Genomic DNA, 26,418 nt, shown 5'->3' with positions numbered 1-26,418 from the left:
CTTCTTTTGGTCGCTTATGGGCACCAACCACCTTTTCAGATCATAAGTGTAGTGAGCATGCTCACATTTACTCCAATAAGATGCCCTCTTCTGGAGAGTAGTCCATAGGCTCAAACAACTGGAAACATCTGGGTAAACTGAAAAGCCTTTCCCTCCACCACAGTCTGCTTAATGTCCTTATTTTTTTATTTATTTATTTATTTTTTTTTGCGGTACGCAGGCCTCTCACTGCTGTGGCCTCTCCCGTTGAGGAGCACAGGCTCCGGACGTGCAGGCTCAGCGGCCATGGCTCACGGGCCCAGCCGCTCCACGGCATGTGGGATCTTCCCAGACCGGGGCACAAACCCGTGTCCCCTGCATCGGCAGGCGGACTCCCAACCACTGTGCCACCAAGGAAGCCCCTGTCCTTATTTTGAGTGTACAATTATGCAGGCACATGGGCCCAGGAATGACAAAGTCAAATGTGTGAGAAAGAAATGGCTGCTTTTGGAGCCCAGGCTGGTGTTAGACTCCCTTGACACAGGCTACATTTGCCCATACCATGGAGACGCTGGCAAAGGCATCCCAGAATTTATCCTGTCAGCTGACACTTAGTAATATTAAAGTATATTTGTAAATTAGTTAGGCAAGTCATTTTCTGCTTCAAATTATACAACTACCCCCAAGAAGAATGACCCATGGAGAAATAAATCTTACAGTCTTCACCAGATAAGGCCTTAGTATCAGAGAATTATCATAGCCATTCCATACTCAAAACACATGAAGATGAAAAGATTATCAAATGGTGGCCAGATATGTAAACAGACACCTTGGAGGGAAGGATGGAAACATATGACATGCGGATATCACTCCAATGAAGGAATAGAATCTGGAGAAAACTGGTCCTTGCTATATGAGCCCAGATGCACAGAGACTACTTAAAAAAACCCTCCCATTATGGGTTGAATTGTGTGCCCCACCCAAAATCCATATACTGAAGTTCTAACCCCCAGCACCTCAGAATGGGACTTCATTTGGAAATAGGGTCATTGCAGATGTAATTAGTTAAGTTAGGATGAGGTCCTTCTGGAGTAGGATCGGCCCCTAATCCAATGTGAGAAATCTGGACACAGAGACAGACATGCATAGAGGGAAGACAACATGAAGAGACACAGGGAGAAGACAACCACCAGAAGCTCAGAGAGAGGCACAAATTTCTCCCTCAACAGCCCTCAGAAGGAACCAACCCTGCTGACATCTTTACTTAGGAATTCTGGCCTCCATAACTGTGAGACAATAAATTTCCATTGTTCTAAAGCACCCAGTTTGTGGCACTTTGTTACAGCAGCCCTAGCAAACTAATAAACCTCTCCACCCACGTTTAGCACTGGAAAGAAAAAAGTGTGAAACACCAAAAAATAAAGGGATTCGATTTCCAAAATCCTGCTCCTCTTTGGCAATATAAAATGCTAAACCACAGAAATTAAGTTGTAGCATCAGATATTTGATTAGGGCACCAAAGAGAAAAAAAAACAAAACATGATTAGGGAATGAAATAACTTGCTCCCAGAGCTATTAGGTGAAAGATCTGAAGTCTGACCCAGGCCTGTTCAAAGATAGTCATTCCATCCTGTGCTCTCCTGGGCAGGCTCTCACCTCTCTTCTGAGCCCTAACCCATCTCCTTTTTACCTCTCTTTGGCCCTCAGATACCCAAGGCCCTACCCAAACCACCCCTCCTCCAAGGAACTATATTCCAAATTTCATCTTCCTTCACAAACAAAACTCCCAGGCCTTCAGAATCAGATCTCTACTAGATTTTCAGGAAAAAAAAGCCATTTGAATATCTAAAGCAATTTACACAAGCGTGTACGTAAGGCGTATACATACCTGAGGAGATGATAAACCAAAGAATCTCTATTTGGCCGAGTGCATGGGGCAGATAACTTCAGGAAGGTGCATTTGGGGTGTTACTTGATGACTCTGGGCAACGTCTCCCACTCTTCTCCCAAACCCCCTTTCTCAAAGGGTCTGACTTCTGGTCAGTGATCTAAGTCACTAACCAGTCTCCCAAATTCCTTCCTCAATTACATTCATCCATTTATGCTTTGTTGAAATGCATAGGTCCCTGGGAAATGAACATCTCAGGGCAGTTGACCTCTCTCGAGAGCCGCTGAGGGTTGAGAGGACCAAGAGTGTCAATACCCTGGGTTGGACGTAGGGGAGAGATGCCACATGGAAGAGGTTGATAAAAGACAGCCTAAAAGAACTCGAGCTCAAACTTACCCTGTCCCACCATCTTGCCCACACACAAAGAAAAACCTTCGTAAGAGCTATATCCCTTAAGTGCCTTTTCATGTCATGGTAATAGCAGCTTTACAGAGCATTTTCAACGTCTCAACTACTACCCTCAGCACTTTTTAGGCATTAACTCATTTCATCTTTACAGCAATTCTTAAAAGTGGGTACCACTATCCCTCTTTCATAAATGGAAAACCAGAGGCACCAAAAGGCAAAACCAGTATCCAAACCCAGGCAGGCCAACCCCACAGGCTTTTTCCCTAACCACTGTACTATGCAGGGAAATCACATATGTGATGTGGGGTATTATTATTTCGGCAAAAACATACAGTAGTAAATTTAAAAATCTGCCAGCTCATTTGAGATTCAGCAAATGTTTCCACTTAGGTGCCCAAAGCAGACATCAGTAGCTCTAACAGGCCAGGCTTCTAGAGCCACCAGGCACACTTGAGGATCCCAGGTACACAAATCCTGCTCAAATGATACACAGCCTGCCTCTGGAACCAAGTTTAAATAACTAAGCAAATCTAAAAACATGACTTTGGCCTGAGGACTCAGGCTATTTCTTGTGGGTCAGATTCCAACTGTACCTTCTCATGGTATTTCATTGGAGATGGCTGAGTGGAGCTCCCAGTGCAGTCACGCCTTAATCATGGAATCGAGACGCCTCCTCCCTGCCCACCTCTGGAGCATTCCACAGTGGCAGTCCAAACAGCTTGTCTGAACTGTCACACTAAGGGAATTTATTTCCAAACAGAACAGAAAAAAGAAAAAGAAATCCCAAACATCTGCTCTCCTTCCAAGATTTAAAAGGCCTGATGCAAGAAAGTAAAAATAACAAAATTAAATGTGTGGAATTCTAGTGAGTCTAATGCCTCCAATAGTTTGTTTTTCCATAAATTCTTAATCTGCCTTCACCTTTTCACTTCAGTAAAGGAGAAGTAAAGTATATCAGTGCCTGACTGTAACAAAGCTGTGGCTGAATCAAAAGATGGCTTTACCAGACTAGCTTTGACTTCAGAATACAAATCTGAGCTTGTGATGGTTTTCAGTTTTATGCCTCAACCAACGGGGCAGCTCTAAGAATTACACACCACACACACACACACACACACACACACACGCTTCTCTTACAGAGTGATCCTAGTGATGAGAAACAAAACACAGCATGCACTGTGAAGTGAGTGCCAGGAGAGGGCCTGCTCAGCCTTTTGAGGGAGAGCCTGAGAGCTGCTCTCCTCAAAGTTGCGCTCAGCCAAGCCCACCCAGTCCCAAGGGAGAAGGGACTGCTGAGTTCCCCACTTCTAGAGCCCATAAGCCTCCTGCAGGCAACAAGACCCAGAACCCACCCCTCCCCCAGGAAGGGTACTCCACTAGCTGTCAACAAGCCTGATGAGCTGAAGTGTGTAACACACAAAGAGGGACAAGGGAGCAGCCTCTCCTCCTCCAGAGGATGGGAGCAGCACTTCCTAAGGGAAAGTGTGGGTCACCAGGACAAGGAGCTTGAAGCGGGGCTGGGGGAGGAGGAGAAAAGGATTCAGTGGGAACAAGAAAGGGAGGCAGGAAGGAGGGATGCCTGCTGTAGTGAAGAGGAGTGGTTGTGTTTTCCCAAAGAAAACATCTGTGGGGAACAATCTAATGCGTAAATTGGATGAAGTCACAACCTTTGCCCCTTTTTCTATACCGAGCAGGTAAATCAACCTGTCGAATCCATAATGGTCCTGGGTGGATTTTGCCTGAGGAAAACCAGCAAGGAAGGAGGTCCTAGAGAAAAGGGGTAATTAATGGTCATGTCATCATTCAGGGTCTTCTATCCATGGCAAAGCATGGGCCTTCTGTGGAGGAGAGCTGGAGACCCGGATATCACTAGCTGCAGGGGCGGGAGGTGGGGGGACCTATAGTGCAGCAGCAGCCAAGGCACCCCACGCCCAGGAGTGAGAGGAACAAGACTGCACGTCCTGACGTTCCCTAGCTACAGCAGACTGACAACGAACACCCTGGAGAGAGGAGAAGGGTGCAGCTCCTGCCACACAGGAGCTACACGGCTGACTACACGGCTGACTCCTACGGTTGTTCTCTCTCCCCTCTGTTTGCTCCTTTGTAGTAAAGAGCTCTGAAGTCCTTAAAACAAAAAGGGTATTTGCTGATTCAGAGAGCCAGAAAGTAGAATGGTGTTTGCCAAGGGCTGGGAGAAGGGGCAATAAGAAATTGTTGTTTAATGGGTATAGAGTTTCAGTTTTGCAAGATGAAAAGAGCTCTGAAGATGGATGGTGGTGATGGTAGCACAACAGTGTGAATGTACTTCATGCTACGGGACTGTACACATAAACAGGGTTAAGATGGTAAATTTTATGTTACGTGTGTTGTACCACAATTTTTAAAAATTAATGGTATTTGCTAATCTTCAGGGTCAATAAAGAAAAAAGAAGGGTAACCAGGTGGATGTGTCCCACTTCACAGCTAATTTTGAGATCAGAAACCTAAGGGAAAGAAGGAATGCTAGCCATTGCTAAAAGGAAAGAAAAGTAGATTCTATCCCAGGAGGCTGTAGCAGAGAAGAAGAAGAAAATAAATAAGAGGCAGGATGAGCCTCTGAATTGGCCTTGGGGTTTAACAGTAGAAGAGCCTTGAATGATGCGGAGGTGACATACTCCTCCAGGCCCACCCCATAAAAAGGCTGTCCCCTCACTCTTCATTGTCTTTTCCAAACCACTGCTGTTCTGTCTTTCCTCGAGAGCCTCTTCCTTTGAAGCATGTGCATCTATCATGTAATACCATCCTTTTCCACCCACTCCCCCAGTGTGTCTGAAGGCCTTGGCATCTGGCTCCAAGGTCTTTCTCACCCCTGGACTCCTGCCAGCATCTGGGTAACTTCAGTGTTCTCCTTGATGACTTGGCCAATCCAATTTCCCAAGTACTCGGCAAATGCCAGGCACTATACCAGTAACTTCACATCGTTTTCTATAACCCTCACAACAAGCCAAAAGCTTGGCTATAGCACCCCTGTTTAGAGATAACAGGGGCTGGGATTCTAAACCATGCTGGTCAGACTCCCAAGTTCATGCTCTCCTCTCTTTCCAGCCCTGCATCAGAATGCACCTAAATCATAAACCTGAAGCTCCTGCCCTCTGTCCATGTACTCTTCCCTTGCTACCTCTCCCACTAAACCTCTTCCTCTGCCTCACCAAACATCCAACTCCTCAATCCCTGCCTTTTCTCCCAGTTAATCAACCCTTCCTGACACTTCTTCCTTCCATAACTGTGGCCAGAGAAAATGCCAGGAAAACCCCTGTGAGACTGTTTCTTTGGCCCAATGCCCACGTTATGAACCCTCTCCCTTTGATCACCAGACTACTGATTAAATTAGTAAAATCCTCTAGGCCTACAATTGTAAGCAATGTTATGCTGGTGATGTAAGTGCTGGTTTGAACTTATGATAAGTGTGTTAGACTGGTTGGGACCAAGTAGAGAGAAAACAGCTGACGGCAGGTGGCAACTGATAAGAACCATGGCTACTCCCAGTTAGCCCCGTAAAAATGAGGCCCTGTGCTTCTTCCTGGGGCTCTTGGTCTAACAGAAGCACTCTCACCATTATGTCACTCCTGGCATCCACTAAAAGACAGGCTGTCTCTCTCCATCCTGAAGACAGTGACTCAGCACTCTAGGGGTCCCACGGGTGGCTGGAAGAAATCCTCACTCCCCTTACCATCCATCAACATATACTCACCACTATGGGTGATAAAATGTACTCTTCAATAGAGACCTCCCTTCCCTCTTCTCCAGCACCAAAGTTTGCAGGGGGAGTTGAGAAGTGAATTCAGTGGACTTCTGTTGTTTAATGTGAAAGCATATTTATGCCTGTGTGTTCTTTGTCCTTAGGCATATCAAAAATGTAAAAGTAGGGCTTCCCTGGTGGCGCAGTGGCTGAGAGTCCGCCTGCCGATGCAGGGGACACGGGTTCGTGCCCCGGTCCGGGAAGATCCCACGTGCCGTGGAGCGGCTGGGCCCATGAGCCATGGCCTCTGAGCCTGCGCGTCCAGAGCCTGTGCTCCACGACAGGAGAGGCCACAGCAATGAGAGGCCCGCGTACCGCAAAAAAAAAAAAAAAGTAAAAGTATATGAGACATATTCATAACAAGTTCTGAACACTTGGTCATCAACAATACAGACAATAATACTTGGTCAGTCACATCAACATCTTCATCAACATATCTGTTCTCTTGCCCCATTGTCCTGACCTGTCACCTCTCCCCAACAATCCCCAGCAGCTCTCTGATTTCCCCAGTTCTGAGTGTTCTGGTACTACAGGAGAGAATCTCAAAGCACTATTGATTACCTAAATTACAAATTTAAGAGCTCCAACCTCAGCTCTGCCCTAAATATTCCTCTGTTGTTTTTCCCTACAGCAGCACTTCCAAAGCTGCTCCGTGTTCTTTGAGTCCCCTACCCCAACCCCAGCCCCTAACTTCCAAACAAAACAGTTATCCACAACTTCCATGCCTTCCACCTTTCAGGTTTTATTTCCACTCATCTTCCCCACGTCTTTCCTGTCCAAAAAGAAAAGTATCCTACTCCTTTCCAGGGCCAGTCACTCCTGCATTTTGATCCCATCCTTGTTTTCCTCTTCTAGGATGTTTCATCAGTTACTGAGCTTTTTCCATCCAACCAATCAATCAGTAACGCCAGCCTTCCCTCAATTCCACCTACTCCTCAAACCACCACCCTGTATGCCCTTGCATTCACCACCAAGCCTATTTGTGGTCCTCAGGCCCTCAGCCGCCTCACCTCCCATTCATTCTTCAGCTTCTTGTAATTGAGCTCCCAGTCCTACTCCTATATGGAAGTTTCCCAGGCAAAAGTAAAAAATTTCCTATTTGTCAAACCCAGTCTTCAGTTCTCATCCAAGTCTCCTTTCTGAAGTGACGGCACAGCCAGGAGGTGATACCAAGTGGGATTAATAGCAGGAATCCTGCAGTCAGTGGTCTGGGTGCAGTCGGTTTCCACCCTATTACAAACTCTTTGACCTTGAGTTGAATTACTCGACTTAGCTGCACATCAATTTCCTCATCCCTAAAATGGAGAATGTGCTAATAGTAGCTCCTAGCATTTAAGGCTTATTAGCTAGCTTAGTCAATGAAGAGGTGCAATCTGAGATCATGAAAAGCCAGATTGGGAGTCAGGGGAACAGGGATTTAATCCCAGCTATAGAATCTTTGTAATAACAAGATCTCTTTTAAATAAACTGGGGGATCATGAAAGTGCTTTCTGGCCCTAAACACTTCTACAAGACATTAAACAGTTTGGCAATAATTTGAGAAAATGTACAAATGAGTACTAAATGAACAACATATGTAATAACGGATTCGTGGAAAGGGAAGAATACTGTGAGCAGGATAGTTGAAGGAGGTTAAACAGGTAAAACTTCAAGGGACCCTGAAAGACAGGGAGGATTTTGGTCAATGTAAAAGGGGGAAAAGACTTCGGAGATTCAGAAGCAAAATGACAAAGGCATGGAGTGATTTAAGGTACACCAGGAAGATCTCCCCAACACGGATATCTTCCCCATGACTTTTCAATAGGTTCTGAATGTCAGTTAATGGTTTTGAAGTTATTGTTAGGCCACAAATAAGTTGTTATTTATAACTGATAAAAATGAACGTGAGCCATTTAAGGTAATTTGTAGAAGGATTAATGAAGGATGTACACCAAGGTATTAATGGTGGTTGTCTCTAGACAATGACTTTTATTATGTTTATCTGTATTTTCTAAAATGAACACGAATTGTTATTTATGACCAGAAAGAATAAGAGCATATTTAAGCTTTTAAATGCAATTAAGGAGGTAGTGACACCTTAAACTATTAACAATAAAGGGGGCTTCCCTGGTGGCGCAGTGGTTAGGAATCCACCTGCCAATGCAGGGGACACGGGTTCGAGCTCTGGTCCGGGAAGATCCCACATGCCGTGGAGCAACTAAGCCCATGCACCACAACTACTGAGCCTGTGCTCTAGAGCCCGTGAGCCACAACTACTGAGCCCACGTGCTGCAACTACTGAAGCCCGCATGCCTGGAGCCCATGCTCCACAACAAGAGAAGCCACCGCGATGGGAAGCCCGCGCACCACAACAAAGAGTAGCCCCAGCTCGCCACAACTAGAGAAAGCCTGCACGCGGCAATGAAGACCCAACACAGCCAAAAATAAAAATAAATTAAATAAATAAATTTTAAAAAAAAACAATAAAGGGAGACATTGCTTGACAGATGGCTGGGACTCAATTGAAGTCATAGAGATGCCAGGGGCATTGAAAGAATTGTTGCAAGTGGGAGTAGCAAAGCATTGGCAATAGTCTTTGCCTTGTTCCTAATTTGCCCCTGCAACAGTATATTTTAACATCTTAAAGCCCATTTTATTCTTTTTACACCCACTTTTATTTCTAGTTCCCAAAAAGATTCAAAGATTTTATTAATTACAAAAGATCTCTTTTTAAGTACTGATACATAAAGGATAATGCAACTACTCATCCTTTTCTGGTGCTTTTTCAGTGACAGATGTCTGTCAGTTATTCCTCCTTACTCTCAGATTTGGGGCACCTTGGAGTAGTTAATGGAGTTCTGAGGAGTGAAAGTTTGGGCAAGACGACTTATATGGATGAGCACGATGGGGATCTTTTTTTATATACGTTAAGCTGTATTTTTAATTCATTCTCTCCTATAAATCAGGTTTTCTGCAGCCTTTCCACCATTATGCCCTCAGAGAAAGGGGAAAAGCAACTCCTTCCACAGAAAGGACATAACTTAGAAATATTTCCTACCAATCAGAAGGGGAAATTAAACTTTCCAGTGAATGGTGACTTCAAAATAAGAGACATATGGGCTTCCTTGGGGGCGCAGTGGTTGAGAGTCTGCCTGCCGACGCAGGGGACAAGGGTTCGTGCCCCAGTCTGGGAGGATCCCACATGCCGTGGAGCAGCTAGGCCCGTGAGCCATGCCCGCTGAGCCTGCGCGTCCGGAGCCTGTGCTCCGCAACGGAAGAGGCCACAACAGTGAGAGGCCTGCGTACCGCAAAAAAAAAAAGAGAGAGAGAGAGACATAAGCAGGGAGACAGGTAAGGCGTGGTTTCTTTGCCTTGGGCCTAACTCTCAAAGTAAGAGGCTGTTAGGTAAAAGTTGAGGGGAAAGTCAAAAGTAGAGGGGTTTCTGCCCCCATTTCCTGTTGGGACTCCAAGAAGAAACCTCATCCCAGAATAACTTCCTCACCAGTATTGAGGTGTCTCCCGGGAGGGAAAATGGTATGATTAGAGGAAGGTCTGAGGTAGCACCCTAAGGTCTTCCTCAGCTCCCTTGTGGCATGGAAGGGATCCAGAAATTCCCATGTGCCCCATGGAGGGTTTCCTGAGGACTTCCAAGGAGGTTGCCAGGGCAAAAGTGAAAAGATCCTGTAGCCAAGGCCCACAGAACAAACCACCCAGTCTGGAAATAAGTAAGAATCCCAACAGACCACAGGAGTGTGTATGTTGTCAAAAAGAGATGAGGTGGGTCAGGTCATCTAGGGAAGACCAACCACCAGGGCCCAACCAGAATAAGAGAGAGGCCCAGGTTCATCAGAAGCAGATACCAGCAGATGGTCAGCGACCTGCAGAGAAGTGACACTGGTGTGGAGAACAGAAGGCAGCACAAAGGCCTAAGTCTCTGCATAGACCTTGAGGTCACTTAATACCAGTGGTGCTCCAATATATGTTTAACAACAGACTCTCCAGAGAGGAAAAGCCCTGGTTTGTAGCATTTAGAGATTTTCTTGGTGTAAATACTGCCACCAAGGAAGATTTCACATTGGCACCGTTGAACTTAGAGTTGGGAAGAGATGAGGTTCATGGAAGCATACAATTTTATAGTATTTCCACTTAGATACAAGAGACATAACTTCAGTAACATAGATAACAGTAAAATATAGTCAAATAATTAGGAAGTGATGAGTTATGAGTATTACCTTTCTTGTCAGTATTATTTCTTTAATGTAAGTTTGTATAACTTAGTTATTAATAAAGACTGTATTTAAAAACTGACTTACAAAATTCCCCAAGATTTAACCATCAGTTCTGGTAAGCCAGTGCAAGCCAGCTAGAGCATGCCATTGCTTAAGAAACCCTGCCCATTTTCTCCAAATATCGTCTTGGAGAGGTATAGGGTTAGTGGAAGAAAAATCAAACAACTGGGTCATTTACCCAAATAAATTAAATTATCATTAATTAATAAATGTCAGTATCTACTACTACCTCCACCACCATAATTTCCAACGTGAAGGCTGGAGAAGAAATGAAATCAGTTACAAAAAAATTAAAGAAACTATATTTTCCTTGCACATCTCCATTTTGGTGTGTGTCAATTAAAAATTCTGTACCCAGTAGTAGAAGGAATGACAGTAACTTATGTGGATGTAGGTTTACTGTTCTCACATAACAGAGTCAAGCTTATACTTCATGGTCACAAAATGGCTGCACCAGCTCCAAGCAATACATTTGCAGACAAGCCAAGATAAAGGGGCAAAAAGCCCAGCAGTTTCTGTACCCTTCTATCAAGAGCACAAAAACTTTCCCCAGGAATCTGCCTTCTCTTGCCCCTCCCCACTCACTTCCTCCCAGTGCACTTAGACTGCTTAAGTCTTACTGGTCAGAACTAGGTTACTCAGCCATCCCTACCTGCAAGGGAGACTGGGAAAGATATCGCAGTTGGCTTAGACCAGTCAAGATCCACTGTCCAGGATAGGGCATGTTGCTGCCAATAATGAACAAAATCGGGTTCTGTTAGCAAGGAAGAAGGGGGTGATGGAGAACAGGCAAGCTGGAAGCAAGCCTGGCACAACTTAAGTCAGTATTGCTAACCCCAATTCACATAGCAAAGAGGAAGGATTATTTTAAATGGAAAAGAGCCAAGATTTGGCATTTGTTTGCCAGAGCTTAAGATGGAAATGCAGGAAGAGCCTGGCAGTATCTCTCATATCTAATCAGAGGTTATTAGGGGTGCAAACAGAAGGGAGGCTTGGAGGGCTTAGCCGCCTGAGCAGTGGTCCCCTCAGACTCCTAGAGGAAGCTTTCCTTTTCACCACTTCAAGAGCAGGAAATGGGGGTAAAGAAAATGAAGTTCAATGCTAAAGAGATTTCCCCATCAGGGAAAATTAGGGAATAATAGATTCTTGTTGCTTAATACTTTAGGATGCTCAGAGCTTTTACCAAGCAGTGCTTTCTAGGGACCTGAGTCCCACTTGCTCTTTGCTAAGTACACACTTCAGGTGTCACTCACAAAGCTGGGGAGAGCAGCAGGACTGAGAAGGAAAGTGAAAAGGTCCTTCTTTCCCTGCCTCTCATGAACCTCTGGACTAGCTAAGGTTAATTACTTGAATGGTTGGGGCTTATTCCGTGGGAAAGGAGCTAAATGACTAAACGTCTGTGGGCACTGAGTCACACAGCCCATCAGCAAATGGAGCCTGCCCTACTGTGACTGGGTGCATGACTCTCATTGGCCATTTGTAGGAATCATACTAGATCCCGGAAAAAGGCAAGTCATAGATGCTCAGGATAGGGTCCAAGGTGGGTGAAAGACTAACTCCTAGACAGGACTTAAATGAAAAGTTCCACAGTAGCTTTTCTGATATAAAATGTAGGCTCTTTAGTTGAACAAGTTGAATAAATAATTTCAAGCACAAAATATGAGATTCATCTGTCCACACTGTAAAAATTCCAGGTGTGAATTAAGTTCCTTCTTCTAGTGTAGCATAGCCAGCACTCTTCCCCTCTTATATAGTGTTAGCTTATTTAAAGAACATGTACACAACAGTTTTTTGTAATTTTCAGTTCCCATGTTTCTTTTTTTTTTTTTTTTTTTTTTGCGGTACGTGGGCCTCTCACTGCTGTGGCCTCTCCCATTGCGGAGCACAGGCTTCGGACGCGCAGGCCCAGCGGCCATGGCTCATGGGCCTAGCTGCTCCACGGCATGTGGGATCCTCCAGGACCAGGGCACAAACCCGTGCCCCCTGCATCTGCAGGCGGACCCTCAACCACTGTGCCACCAGGGAAGCCCCTCCCATGTTTCTTAATCAAAGTTCTCTCCTTGAACTCTTTATCTGTGAGAAGAAAAAAAAAAAGTTGCTGCCTCTTTAAACAAGTACTCAGGCCTGAAAATGTTAACTAATTTCATTTTCTTGATAAAGTCTGTCTGTGATCAGAACTGAGTCATACCGAAAATACTTCTACAAGATTTGACCTTTTACTTAAATCCCACATTGAGATAATATACTTAAAATGGTTATCAATAAGACCCTTGTTTTTAAAAGCACATTTAAAATAAATCACTTTTTAAAAGGAGAAAACTGTTTTCAATTAAGTTCTTTACAGGCAATCAGCTTGAAAGTTATGTTTGCTCTTTTATTTTCTTTATATATAAATTATGCCCAAGACTGCCATGATAATAGTACTATACAAACTATACTTTACCTTTGTATTTACTTCTTGTCAGAATAAGCTCTACAAATTAATTTGTTTCTAGAGTGCTTTATGACCAGTAAGCCCCAGGGTAAAAACAATGCAAGCTGCCACCAATTTTTACTGTTAATGAGAAAAACCGAGTCCAATTATATGAGGATAATTAATTCTTAATTCCTTCTGACAAAGAGTGTTCTTGCAGTAGAAAAAATTTACTCAATTATAACAATGTTTTATCATTTAGAAAAGTTTTGAAAACAGACTTTTTGCTTGAGTCCCTGAGCAAAGTGACACTGCGATACCTAAATACGGCTAATTACTAGGATTGGCTTCCTGTATGTTTTAATCACCTAATTCTTTTGTCATCAAACTCCTGTTGCCCCTTAAAATGCTGGGAACTTACTAGATAGATATATTATTTAAAAATTATCCATTCCAAAACTGATATTTCTCAAATTTCCTATTTTTCTCCCTTTGGCTTAGCCCTCTATCCCATCCATGTTAGAGGCTGTTTATTAGTGGCAGAGTTTACATTTCCCTTGGTGATTTACTATTAACGTCCTAGAGGAGTAAAATTCTGATCTGAGCAAGCACAAGCCTGGAAAGAAAATAATCTTGAATGAAATAATTATATATATATTTATTTTTGTTGATCTGATAAATAAATTTAATCCAAATCCCATAAAATGAGCTTGCTACTTCTAAAGTTGCTGTGGTTAAGTGCAGGATTTTTGAAAATTGGACCTCATAGGGTATTTGTCGGATTTCTCCTCCTTGACCCCTCCCACCATGGCCTGGGTAAGGAAGCACAGGATGAGGCCCCAGAGTCCAGTGTGGGTTTGGAAAAAGTATTTATTTCAAGGGCCTAGAAATAAGAAGAGTTAGAAACGAGTCAGGAGTGGAAGAAACTGAAAATCTCATCAACCCAAAGGGGCAAGCACAAAGCTGGAAAGAAAAGACAAAGGTCAAGTTTGAGGGCTTCCCTGGTGGCACTGTGGTTGAGAGTCCGCCTGCCGATGCAGGGGACACGGGTTCGTGCCCCGGTCCGGGAAGATCCCACATGCCGCGGAGCAGCTGGGCCCGTGAGCCATGACTGCTGAGCCTGCGCGTCCAGAGCCTGTGCTCCGCAAAGGGAGAGACCACAACAGTGAGAGGCCCGCGTACCACAAAAAAAAAAAAAAAAAAGGTCAAGTTTGAGATATTAGTTGGATGGGCATAAAGAACAGTCCAGGAGAAGGTCTGGAACAATGAGGGCACACTTGTACCAGCAGCAAACCACACTTAGGAAATGACATGGGTGGGAGAGGGATCGGGTGACCAAGGGGGGAGTCTGGTTTGAAGGTACAAAGGACAGCAATAAGAAAGACCGTGGACTTCAAGTAAAGCCAGTCTTTCTCTTCATTCTTTCTTTTGGGCCAGTTACTGGTCTAAAGACCTCTGAGAAGGTTTACCACAGAAATAACACCACTACAGAGTATTTTGCCTCCCAGTTAATTGGATTAAGAAAGTTAGGAGCTATATTTTCACCCCTCTGGCATAAGCCACCTCTGAAAGAAAGAATCCCTCACCCAGAAAGCCTATCCCACCCAACAGGTGTTTCCCTGCACTGTGGCCCAAATAACTCCACCAAGTGGATCAAGCTGTAATCTTTTGACAGACCTGTCTCTCAGTCAAATTCTCAGATGAAGAAAGCTGACAATACAAAACCCAGAAGGCATAATATTGAGGTGAGTCAGCTCAAGCAGGCTTCTTTGAGACAACCCAAGTTAGATGAAGAGAATGGAAAAAAAAACCACAGGATTTCTTTAAGCTATGATTCACGCAGAAACTCTGGTCTGACTGTTACTTTTGAGGTGGGTAAACCATTTAGAGATTTTATGGAGTGGATATAAACACCTTCTATAGAGAAAAAGAGCGTCATCTTTTCATAGAACAGAGAAAGAACTCTCTTATCATTTCCTGATGTCAGGACAGCAATATAAAGTATATACTCTAAATTGTTAAATGAAGTGGAGGAAAGATCTATGGATCGATATAACTCTTCAAGAAAAACATGTGAAATAAATTACAACTTTCCCATGCCTTTCCTTTTATGGAAGTCTAAAAGTATGATCATATCCATCAAGTAATACCCATACATATGAATGGAAATTGAATTGTAAATTATATATTCCTACAATCTTGTGGATACTGTGATGGAAAAAATTATGTGTCAACTTGACTCGGCAGGCCACAGAGCGCCCAGATATTTGATCAAACATTATTCCGAGTGTGTCTGTGTGGGTGTTTCTGGATGAGATTAACATTTGAATGGGTAGACTGAGTAAAGCAGATGGCACTCACTGCTGTGGGTGGGGCCCCATCCAACGAGTTGAAGGACAGAATAGAGCAAAAGGGATGAGTAAGAGAGAATGCCTTCTGCCTGACTGCCTTCAAGCTGAGATATCAGTGTTTCCCTCTCTCCAGACTTGAAATGAAACATCATCTCAAGCCTGCCAGCCTTCAGACTAAAACTACATCACTGGCTCTCCTGGGTCCCCAGTTTGCAAGCTCATCTTGCAGATCTTGGGACCTGTAAACCTCCACAATCACATAAGCCACATATATATATATATTCTGTACACACACACACACACACATCCTGTTTCTTTGGAGAACCCTAATACAGATGCTTCTATAAATTTTATAGCAAACTTGTGTAAAAGATAAAGATATATCAAGTAGACTTAGTTGTTTGCCTCTCCCCTTGACCCACAGCCATATGTCCTGCTCTGGCAGTAACTCAAAGAATGATCTGGAGTAAAAGTCACACACAGACTTAAAAGGAAATAAGTCCCCACTGACACCGCCATATTCAGAGCTGCCACATTCAGTCAGGGCCATTTACATCTAAATCTACCACCTTCATACAGCCTTCTGGAAGCAGGCTGTATTAAACAACATAATTTCTAAGGAGAGACCAAGAGGGGAAGGGAGGAGTGATGCTTTGGGCCCACCGTCTGGTATATACTGTAACTATAACTGTACACCTCTCCTCTTAGTGGCCCCACCGATTTAATGAAAGAGTGAAGGCAGATTGATCTGGTTTGCAGGGTCTTAGAGGACTTGACTGAATACATTATATCAATGTAAGAACAAGCGGTATGTCTCAAGCCAAGATCAAAGTGTAAATAAGAGCAAAACTTTCATACTGATTTGAAATTTCCATTCACCAGAATTCTGGAGCAAGGGTAGCTTATGCTCACAAGAAAACCCACCTGAGCTAGAGAGTACACATTCCAGAGGAGACCAGTGTGTGGTGTGGGAGAGCACAGGATGGGAGAGCCACCCAGAAGTACACTCTTCGCAGAACAAGAGAGAGATTTTCGCAGTTGTCCTGAGTACGAAACTGGCAAGAAGGAAAGAGGTGCAAAGGGAATTTTTAGGAAGCTTTCTGTATGGTTTCACTACGTGAAATCCCTATACTGCAATATTTTTAAAGTAAACCTTAGGGTAAGTATTTACATTATTATTCAAGGTTTCTCAAATTAGACTGTTGTTGAAAGTTGCACTTACAAGAGATGAGACCTATACAAGGAAGCCTGGCTTTATGTGAGTTTCATTTAGGCAAAGTCCATCTTCAGATTTCAACATATTTCCCAAGCCCCTTTCAGTGCAGACCTTTCCTTTTATTATAACAACTTATGATCCACAATAAGCAGAATGTGGAAAGACTGAGCTTTGGTGAAATCTTAGCTTACTTTTATGACTGTTAGTATCCTGTGGCATAAGCATCCATCAATTAACTCTAAAAAAGCAACTTGGGATGTGTCCAATATTTTGACTCCAGGCGTGGCTCTAAGTTTCCTCCATAATATCCCAGATCAACAGTAAGGTTACATAGACCCTATATAGCACATGTAGAGAAGGCAACAAATACCAGCTCCAACTATATTCTCATCACCTAGGAAGACTAGAAAATGTTTTACAATAAAAAAGGAACACAAACTGTCACCAGTCTGAATTATGCCACAAAAGGCAGCATTAAGAGAAATCAGACACTACTATAGTGTAATATCTTAGGGGACAGATTCTAAAACCAGTGCTTAGGGCTAAAATTACATATGATCAAAATGACCCTTGAGAACCCTCTTGCACTGTTGGTGGGAATGTAAATTGATACAGCCACTATGGAGAACAGTATGGAGGTTCCTTAAAAAACTAAAAATAGACCCAGCAATCTCACTGCTGGGCATATACACTGAGAAAACCATAATTCAAAAAGAATCATGTACCACAATGTTCATTGCAGCTCTATTTACAACAGCCAGGACATGGAAGCAACCTAAGTGTCCAGCAGCTGATGAATGGATAAGGAAGATGTGGCACATATATACAATGGAATATTATTCAGCCCTAAATGAAAACGAAATTGAGTTATTTGTAGTGAGGTGGATGGACCTAGAGTCTGTCATACAGAGTGAAGTAAGTCAGAAAGAGAAAAAAAAATGGTTCTGATAAACCTGGGGCAGGACAGGAATAAAGACACAGAAGTAGAGAATGGACTTGACACAGGGAGGGGGAAGGGTAAGCTGGGACGAAGTGAGAGAGTGGCATGGACATACATACACTACCAAATGTAAAACAGATAGCTAGTGGGAAGCAGCCGCATAGCACAGGGAGATCAGCTCGGTGCTTTGTGACCACCTAGAGGGGTGGGATAGGGAGGGTGGGAGGGAGGGAGATGCAAGAGGGAAGAGATATGGGGATATATGTATATGTATAGCTGATTCACTTTATTATAAAGCAGAAACTAACACACCATTGTAAAGCAATTATACTCCAATAAAGATGCTTTAAAAAAAAGACCCTTGAAAATCCCTAAGGAGGGCACCATGTTGGAGACACACAGTCCCTCAGTTCAGGCCAACACATCCATACCGCCAAAGGTAGAACAGATGACCATGATTTTGGTTAAAACCAGAGACCTAGCTTCTGTTTATAGACTATGTGGTAACAACAATAGTTGTACCAATCAACATTAAAATCACTCTCAACACAAGGAAAAGTTCACACCATGAGCAGCACATGGGAACTAAGACAACACAGGGAACGGCAGGCTCTTTTCTATCATCTCCTGTGTGCCCCAAAGCAAGCACTCACTGGTTGGAGTAGGGAGCAAAATTATCTAAGTATAATTGTATTTGTTTAAGCTAAACATACAGTTGATAAGATTCCAATCTAGTCAGAAGAAAAAACACAGTGGGAAAGAAGACACATCGAAGTGAACTTGACCCTAATCAAAGTGTTGAACTTGACCCTACAACTGAAGACCCAGTGTCACTCACAGTAAATCTGCATGAATATTTAGTCTTACCAGCAAATACACTTTGTTGAAAGTCCAAAAGATACCAAAATTTCCTTGAATTCTCAGAATTATCCTAAAGGTGGAGAAAAGAGAAACCGCCTCCAGAGTAGACACTGCCCCAGAAGCGTTGAAGAAAAGCCACACTCGGTTTTCCACTGCTTAACAGATAGTTGTGGCTCTATGAAAGCCAGAAGTGACACAACACAACAGACACAAACCATGCTCTAAAAAGGTGAGAAGCTAGAGGAGAACATGTCCCAGTTCCAGAGTCAACAGCATGCAATTCATCCAAAGCTTGCTGGAATAAGATGTGTTGTGAACACAGATGATTTTAAACCCCTTGGATTACAAATCATTAGAAGCCCAACTTGGACACTGAATAGTCACTCTTCCATGAAAGCCCTTTGGCCACCAATGACCATCCCACCTACTGAAGCATCAGGACAGGAAAGCCCAAGGTAGAGGCAGGTGTTTATGTCTGCATTTGAAAGAAGCTGCATAGGGATCTGATTCTGAAGCATCCTCATTTTATGTCCTCTAATTGCCATCAGTCCAGTCCTGCCTAAGAATGAGATTCCCAAACTAGTCCTTGTCTTTTCCCCTGGGTTAGAGAAGATAAGCCAGGGCAACAATGGGACAGCAGCGATGAGAGGGCAAGGGATGAAGAACTAAGGTCTGAGAGGATAAACAGAGATGGAGGCTGCCACCAGAGAGGCCGAGCTGGGAGTAGCATGACTGCTGCCCTCTGCTGCATCCATCTATTATTCAACAAATACTGATTGAGCATCTATTATGTGCACAGCACTCTGCTGTGCATTTCTTATGTTTGATTGTCTTAAGGGGGGATTGTTTCCACTGCCCTTTTTCTTGAGGAAATATTTACATTATTCTTCAAGGTTTCTCGAATTTTTCTTTTCTTTACTCACCCTGGTTCACTGGGTGAATAAGCACCGACTTTTCCTTTTCTTATGGCAGGTCACAGTTCTCACCCCACCTTCATGCAATCAGAGGCTCCCAGCCCTGGAGGCAATGAAAAGAAGAAGAGAATTCAGCCATAGCTGTAAGCAGGAGAATTGCCTCAAATATGGTCAGTTTCAAAAGCAAAGCAGGGACTGGGTTCACACAGTATTCAGTGGTAAAACAACGCTTCATTTTCACTGCAGATCCCTGGAGGAACATATTTATATCAGAAATTTGAGAACACTTGGATTATTCACTAGAGCTCAAAAAAGGAAGCCAGTAAGGGTAATGTATAGTATTACAAGAGATTTTCGAGTTCAGAAATCGAGGAGAGAATCTATAAGATTTCAACACAGGTTAACATAAAGCAAGGGTTGTATATGGTAAGGCTGACTGAGGATCCATTTCTTCTTCTGAGGGAAGAAAGATGCCTCCAGTCCAGTTGCCATTTCTCAAAAAGACTGTATCCTGCCTGCAGTTAAGGAATTGAAGAAACCGTTGTTCCTAAGCCACAGGATTCATCTTTTCCTTGATCTGCAAAAGTATGCCCATCTGTGACAATGCAGATTTGGGCAGTTAGAAAACAAGATCAAAGACAAGGAAATCCCAGCCACTGTTTTCTGAAAGCTATCCTCAAGACTGAGACTAAGGTCTTTGCTCTCCTTGACATTGTTTATTGATCTTTCTGTTCTATCAAAAACTATATTTATTAAAAGAAAAATAAAATAACAGTGTGTATTGATAAGCTAATGTCCTGATGTACCTGTACTTGTGTGAGACAAAGCTGAGACAAGATGATTTAAAAGTACCCAGGGGGCTTCCCTGGTGGCACAGTGGTTGAGAGTCCGCCTGCCAATGCAGGAGACATGGGTTCGTGCCCCGGTCCGGGAAGATCCCACATGCCGCTGAGCGGCTGGGCCCGTGAGCCATGGCCGCTGAGCCTGCGCGTCCGGAGCCTGTGCTCCGCAACAGGAGAGGCCACAGCAGTGAGAGGCCTGCGTACCGCAAAAAAAATAAAATAAAAAATAAAAATAATTAAAAAATAAAAGTACCCAGGGCTTCCCTGGTGGCTCAGTGGTTAAGAATCGGCCTGCCAATGCAGGGGACACGGGTTCGAGCCCTGGTCCAGGAAGATCCCACATGCCACGGAGCAACTAAGCCCATGCACTGCAACTACTGAGACTGCGCTCTAGAGCCCATGAGCCACAACTGCTGAGCCCGCATGCTGCGACTGCCGAAGCCCATGTGCCTAGAGCCCGTGTTCCGCAACAAGAGAAGCCACTGCAGTGAGAGGCCTGCGCACTGCAACGAGGAATAGCCCCCGCTCGCCACAACTAGAGAAAGCCCGCACGCAGCAACAAAGACCCAACACAGCCAAAAATAAAAAATTATACTAATAAAATAAAAAAAGTACCCAGATGAGGACTGCCAGAAAGGGAAAGTAGAATCCGACTCCTTTCTTACCTCAGTTAATGTTCTGTTCCAAAAACATCCCTCTCAACTAGTCTGGTTATTTATCTCATTAAATGAAGCAATAAAGCACAGTAAAACCATCAAGTACAGCCTAAAATAACTTATCAGTATTGTTATTCCATTGCCTTGAGTCTGAATAGGAAGAATAACTTAACGGCACTAACACTGAGAAATAAAGAGCTGCTGGTTGCCTAACTCTGACCTATAGTTTATTTATCATCTGATAATAGCAGAGGAAAAACACACTGTTAAGCCCGGTCCAAGAGCCTAAAAGGCAGAGTCTGAGGTAAAGAGGAAGAGAGCTTTGGGATAAAAGATGAGAGGTTTCCAACCCCTTAAATATGGATTTCCATGGAAATGACAAATGGAATATAAAAACAGGAGAAGCCTGCATCAGTACTGGAAAGTAGGGAGGGAGCGTCCACTGTCAGAACTGTTGAGGAATTTCTGGTGGACACATGTCTGAGGCACAAGGCCTGCATCCCGGCTCCCACCTCCACACGCAATTCTTTCTCATACACACGTACAGAAGTAAGCGGAGGAGACCCTGACAGAACACCACTGGCACACACTTAGAGGAGGTCAATGGCAGCCAGAGGATGGGCAGACACGTGAAGTGAGCCCCCCTCACAGGGGGCTGCAACTCTGGGTGGAGCAGTGGAGTTCCTGGCAGAGATGGTCCGTGTGAAGAAATTCATCCGCCCAGAGATAAAGTGGCCAATTGTGACAGCCAAAGACACTGCCCCTTTGTCACCCTCTACCCTCATTACCACAGGTGCTGGATCTCTGTGTAAATTTACATCAAATGTAAAAGTTGCCTGTTCCTGTTATTTGAATAGAAAGGATTTGTGCATTTGAACCTGAAGGAAATCTACCAATTCTGTGCAGTTCTACTGTACAAATTCTACCAATTTCTGATAGATCCCTCCTCAACGCTTGCTGTATTATAAGATAGTAAGCATGTATACACCATTGTCTATAAGAATGAACAAATACAGTAAAAGTCCTTCTAGCCACCTGCCCTAAAGACTATATATTTAACCTGCACTAAAGTCCTATACATACAAAGGACATAGAGTCCCCTACGGCCTCAGGAAAACATACTAGCTGACACCACGGCATCATTAGTGCTCATGGCCAGCAGGATCCTCTGTCATAAGCCTGCAGGTTTCTTCTCCCATCAGTTGCATGGTAGGCTTTCCAAGGGTCAATTGGTAGTAACGTTGTGCCACTTGTACTTATTATAATTATATAATTCAATTAAATATTATGTTATCTGATAAAGTATGAAAAGAGAGTTATATTTGAAAAAGCAAATCAAATAACTTTAAATAATCAGTAAAGATGAGTTGCTAAGAAAATCTGCTCTTAAATTGGCTATGAGTGATATAACTGTTAATGACAGGGAAGAAGAATAAAAATACACAAGGACTCTGCACTCATTATATCACAAGTATCTTTAAGATCTTGCTCCTATTTAAAGAAACTGAAACTGGAAATCATAGGTGATTCACTTTGGTTTATGTAAGAGATGATATGAATAATCAGCAGGCCCATTTTCAAAAAAATGCCTTGACCCTACACTAAAAGATTGGCTAATAGAAGGTACATTGATATACTTTATTTTAAAAGATGTGTCTCCATCATTTTCTGAAGTCACCTACATGAGGAGAGGCACTGAGTCTATTTTGTTTACTGCTGCGTCAGCAGCACTTATATCAGGGCCCGACATATACCAAACACTCAAAAAATATTTGCTTCATAAATAAGTGTTGAAGATTAATAACAGATGATAATATTCTATACATAGGTCAGGACCCAGACAGGGGAAAGCAGTGGGTATAGGCTGTGAAAGCTGCAGCTGATCCTGTCTGTATGAAGGAACACACTGAAGACTTCTGAGCAGTCAAGTAACATGACTGAAGTAAGGTATAGGAAGATTAACCTGTTTGCAATTAGTAAGATATGTTAAAACAATCCAAATGTCCCTTGATGGATGAGTGGATAAACAAAATATGGTATGTACATACAATGAACGACTACTGAGCCTTAAAAAGGAAGAAAATTCTGACACGCGCTACAACATAGATGAACCTTGAAGACATTATGCTAAGTGAAACAAGCCAGGCACAAAAAGACAAATATTATATAATTCCATTTACATGAGGTACCTAGAGTAGTTGAATTCATAAAGACAGAAAATAGAATAGTGGTTGTCATGGGCTGGAGGAGAGGGAAGTGGAGAGTTATTGTCTGCTGGGACTAGAGTTTCAGTTTGAGAAGATTAGAAACTTCTGAAGATGGATAGTGCTGATGGTTGCACAACAATGTGAATGTACTTAAGGCCACTGAACTGCACCCTTAAAAATTGTTAGAATGGGGCTTCCCTGGTGGCGCAGTGGTTGAGAGTCCACCTGCCAATGCAGGGGACGCGGGTTTGTGCCCTGGTCCGGGAGGATCCCACATGCCGCGGAGCGGCTGGGCCCGTGAGCCATGGCCACTGGGCCTGCGCGTCCGGAGCCTGTGCTCCGCAACGGGAGAGGCCACAACAGTGAGAGGTCCACATACTGCAAAAAAAAAAAAAAAATTGTTAGAATGGTAAGTTTTATGGTATGTATGTTTTACCACAATAAAAAAAAAAATCTAGAAGTCGGAGAGAGAATTCATGGATTAGGAGGTTGCATTTTTCTACATGACTGGAGCAAAGCAATTGAAGTATACAAGATTTGAGTTAGAGTAGTTATCAGATAGCATATGATGAGGAGCCATGGCAACTCTGATAGAGTATGGACTTCGTGCTGATGCTTGAATGATTCTAACTAAAATGTTCACAGTCATTGATGGAGTAAAAAAAGAGGAGAAACATAACAGGATGATCCAGGAGGCTATTTCATCCATGCATGGTCTAACCCAGAGTCCTGGTAATGGAAATAGAAAGGAAGAAAAGAACTTATAACAAAGCAACACAAAGGAAGTATAAATTATTTGTTGATTGACTGGATGGGGATTTAACAAAAAGAAAATGTCAAAGTTTTTAGCCTGCGACTGGAAAAATGATGGTACCATTAAGAGAAAAGGTATGACCAACAGAAGGAAGTGGTTTACAAGCTAAAATGATTTCCCTCTTTACATGTTAAGCTGGAGGTGACAAGAGAAAAAAGCAAGATGGGAAAGTCCAGTAAACAGCTAGGGATTTAAGTAAGTGAGGCAAAAATGATAGCTAGTTCATTCTACCAAAGGAGGCTGAGAACATCCCCCTCATCATGTAGCAGCTGGTGAATTAACAATGACCTTCAAATAAAAAGAACTAGTATGAGTACAGTAAACATGCTGCCTTCATTGAAAAACATTGATTACTACCACAGAAACAAGCTATTGAAGAGGTTATGAAATAAAGAATAATACATACATCCTTTGGTCTAAAATTAAGCACATTCTATTTAGATGAATTATAATGTCCTTTATAGAGTATGCGGAAATAATTTTTGAGACAAGTTTCCTTGGGTGGACTAATGGAACCAAAGGAGAAAACTTTAGGATCTATGCTCTCAACTTTTCAATCCAGTTTTCTGAATTATTCAATCTGAGATTTCTTAGTCTAATATCAACACATATTCTAACAACATAACGTAGGAAGGATTGCCAATACCCTATTCTTTGGTGATATTATCATTCATCTAGCCATTCAACAAACATGTACTGATACAGAATTAGAGTAGCGGGAATGCAAAGAGGAATGCCACATATCCCATGCCTTGGAAGAACTCAGAGTCTAGAGGGAGAATTAGAGTAGATGAAGCATTGCTCCTGATCTAGTACACTAATACTCTTACCCAGGCTCCTGGTGTAAGTCTCCCCGTAAAAATGCCCACTTGTAGTGTTTACCTTAGTTTTTAGAAAGATTTGATCATATTAATCAGTTGATTATAGCAAACTATTACAACCAGTTATTACATGCTTGGTTAACCAATACATATGTAATTATTGTAATTATTTCTTTAGATGTATGGAGAAAGGTGACAGTAGTTAGCAAGAAAGGAAAGAATGAGCCATCTAGTTTCCAAATAATTTTGAAGCTCCTCTCTATTTAAATATGTAAAAAATATTCTTTGAAGAGCCCAGAATCCACAATACTACATAGCTGCTCCAACTGGAACTTTTGCTACCTTTATTAGCTACGCACTCAATCCAGCATGTTAAAAAAAGGACTAATTCATTCTGCTCACTATAATTTCGTGAATGTATCCTTTTCTCCCCAGATATCATGCCAGCTCCTTAAGGATAAAAATTGTCTTCGTTTTCTTTTGAGACTCCTATGAGCCTGGAGTAGGTTTTAATAAACATTTGCTTAATTTAATTAAAATAAATTACGTATGTCCCTTGAAATCCTGTGCCAGTTACATTATATTGTAGAACATTGCCAAATTAGTACTTAAACATGCTGCCCTTGGTTAGCACCAAATGATTTCTTTTTGTTTTTTAATATCCAAAGTGCTACTGCTCTTTCTTACAGCCAGTTCCTACAACTTTGGAATTTACAGTATTTTCATATTTCCATAATGACACCTGCTGGTAGAAGAAGAATGGATGAACTGCAGGAATTTTATTCAACTAGCTGTAGCCAGTCATGGTGCAGTCTGAAATAACTAACATTCCTGAACTCACAAAGAGTACATCTGTGTGACTCCAAATACCCAAGCACTAAAAATTTGACAATATAAGGTAAGTACTATTTCAATGCTCTTTTCCAACTAGAAATAAGACTTATCCCAGGAATCTCAGTCCAAAGCAAACTGATGTAATTAAGGGTAGTTATTATTAAGGGCCTTAAAATTATCAATTAACTTCTGTTAAATATTCTAAATTTAAAATATGGCTATTTGAGACTATCTTTCTCTTAAACTTTTTCTATTGTTTCATATGATTAATTAATAGATCAAGGTTTAAGTGGCCCAGAAGACAATGGACGGGGCATTTGTCTCAGTGGTAACCTGCACGTCTTATCCTTTGGGAGAGCAAGCCCAGCCACTTCTGGAAACACTGCTAGAAGCTTAGGATAAGGCCCAGGTCTTCTGCAATAGCCAAATAAGTGACATGGCCATGTGCTCATTTGTTCTGCATTGGGGACAGGATCGTGCCTGCTCACACAGTGAGCATGGATAAATATTTCTAAACAAGTGTGTGTGTGTGTGTGTGTGTGTGTGTGTGTGTTAGCAGCCAAATAGACTACATCCCAGGTAGATCTCACCCACACACCAAGATATCAGCCAGATTTGGTGGGTTCACTTTGACAACACCTGAGTGAGTTTATTTCACTCAGTAGTTTAGAAAGCAGGAAAATTAACCAAGATGGCCTCAAATAAAATATGGATAAGCTATACGCACCCAGGTTTCTTAATTCGAGGGCAAATGAATAACTCATTAGGACACATATTACATAGACTCTTTCCTACTTGACCAACAATTCCTCTTCACTAGAAACCAGTCATGTGTGCCAGTTACAGGGGGACAGGTAGTCTCAGAACAAGTTTTCTTTCTAACTGCCTGCAGGTTACAGTCCACACCTGTCTTCTCAGCTGACAGTCTACTTGTGATTGTTTGGTCTTTACAAGTATGCTAACTTCTCAGACGTCCCTGGACTTGCTTACATTTGGTTTCTTCCACACAGAGAAGGAAGAGCTTATCAGCAAAGTGTGTGAAGTAGACCAATTCTGATTCCCCATTTGAAGAACATTCCCCTTCTTCTAAAATTTCATGACAAGGGACGTAATAATCATGCTTATTAATCAAAAGCTGCAGTTTTCTTTCATAAAGGGAAACCCTTTGGGCACTTTAAAAGTCTTTCTTTTTACTTTTACTGTATGTGGATAGACTATAAATCAATTC

The sequence above is a fragment of the Hyperoodon ampullatus genome (genome assembly GCF_949752795.1).
Source record: "Hyperoodon ampullatus genome assembly, chromosome: 16".
In the NCBI taxonomy this organism is placed as follows: domain Eukaryota; kingdom Metazoa; phylum Chordata; class Mammalia; order Artiodactyla; family Ziphiidae; genus Hyperoodon; species Hyperoodon ampullatus.
This window is presented reverse-complemented; position numbering follows the sequence as displayed.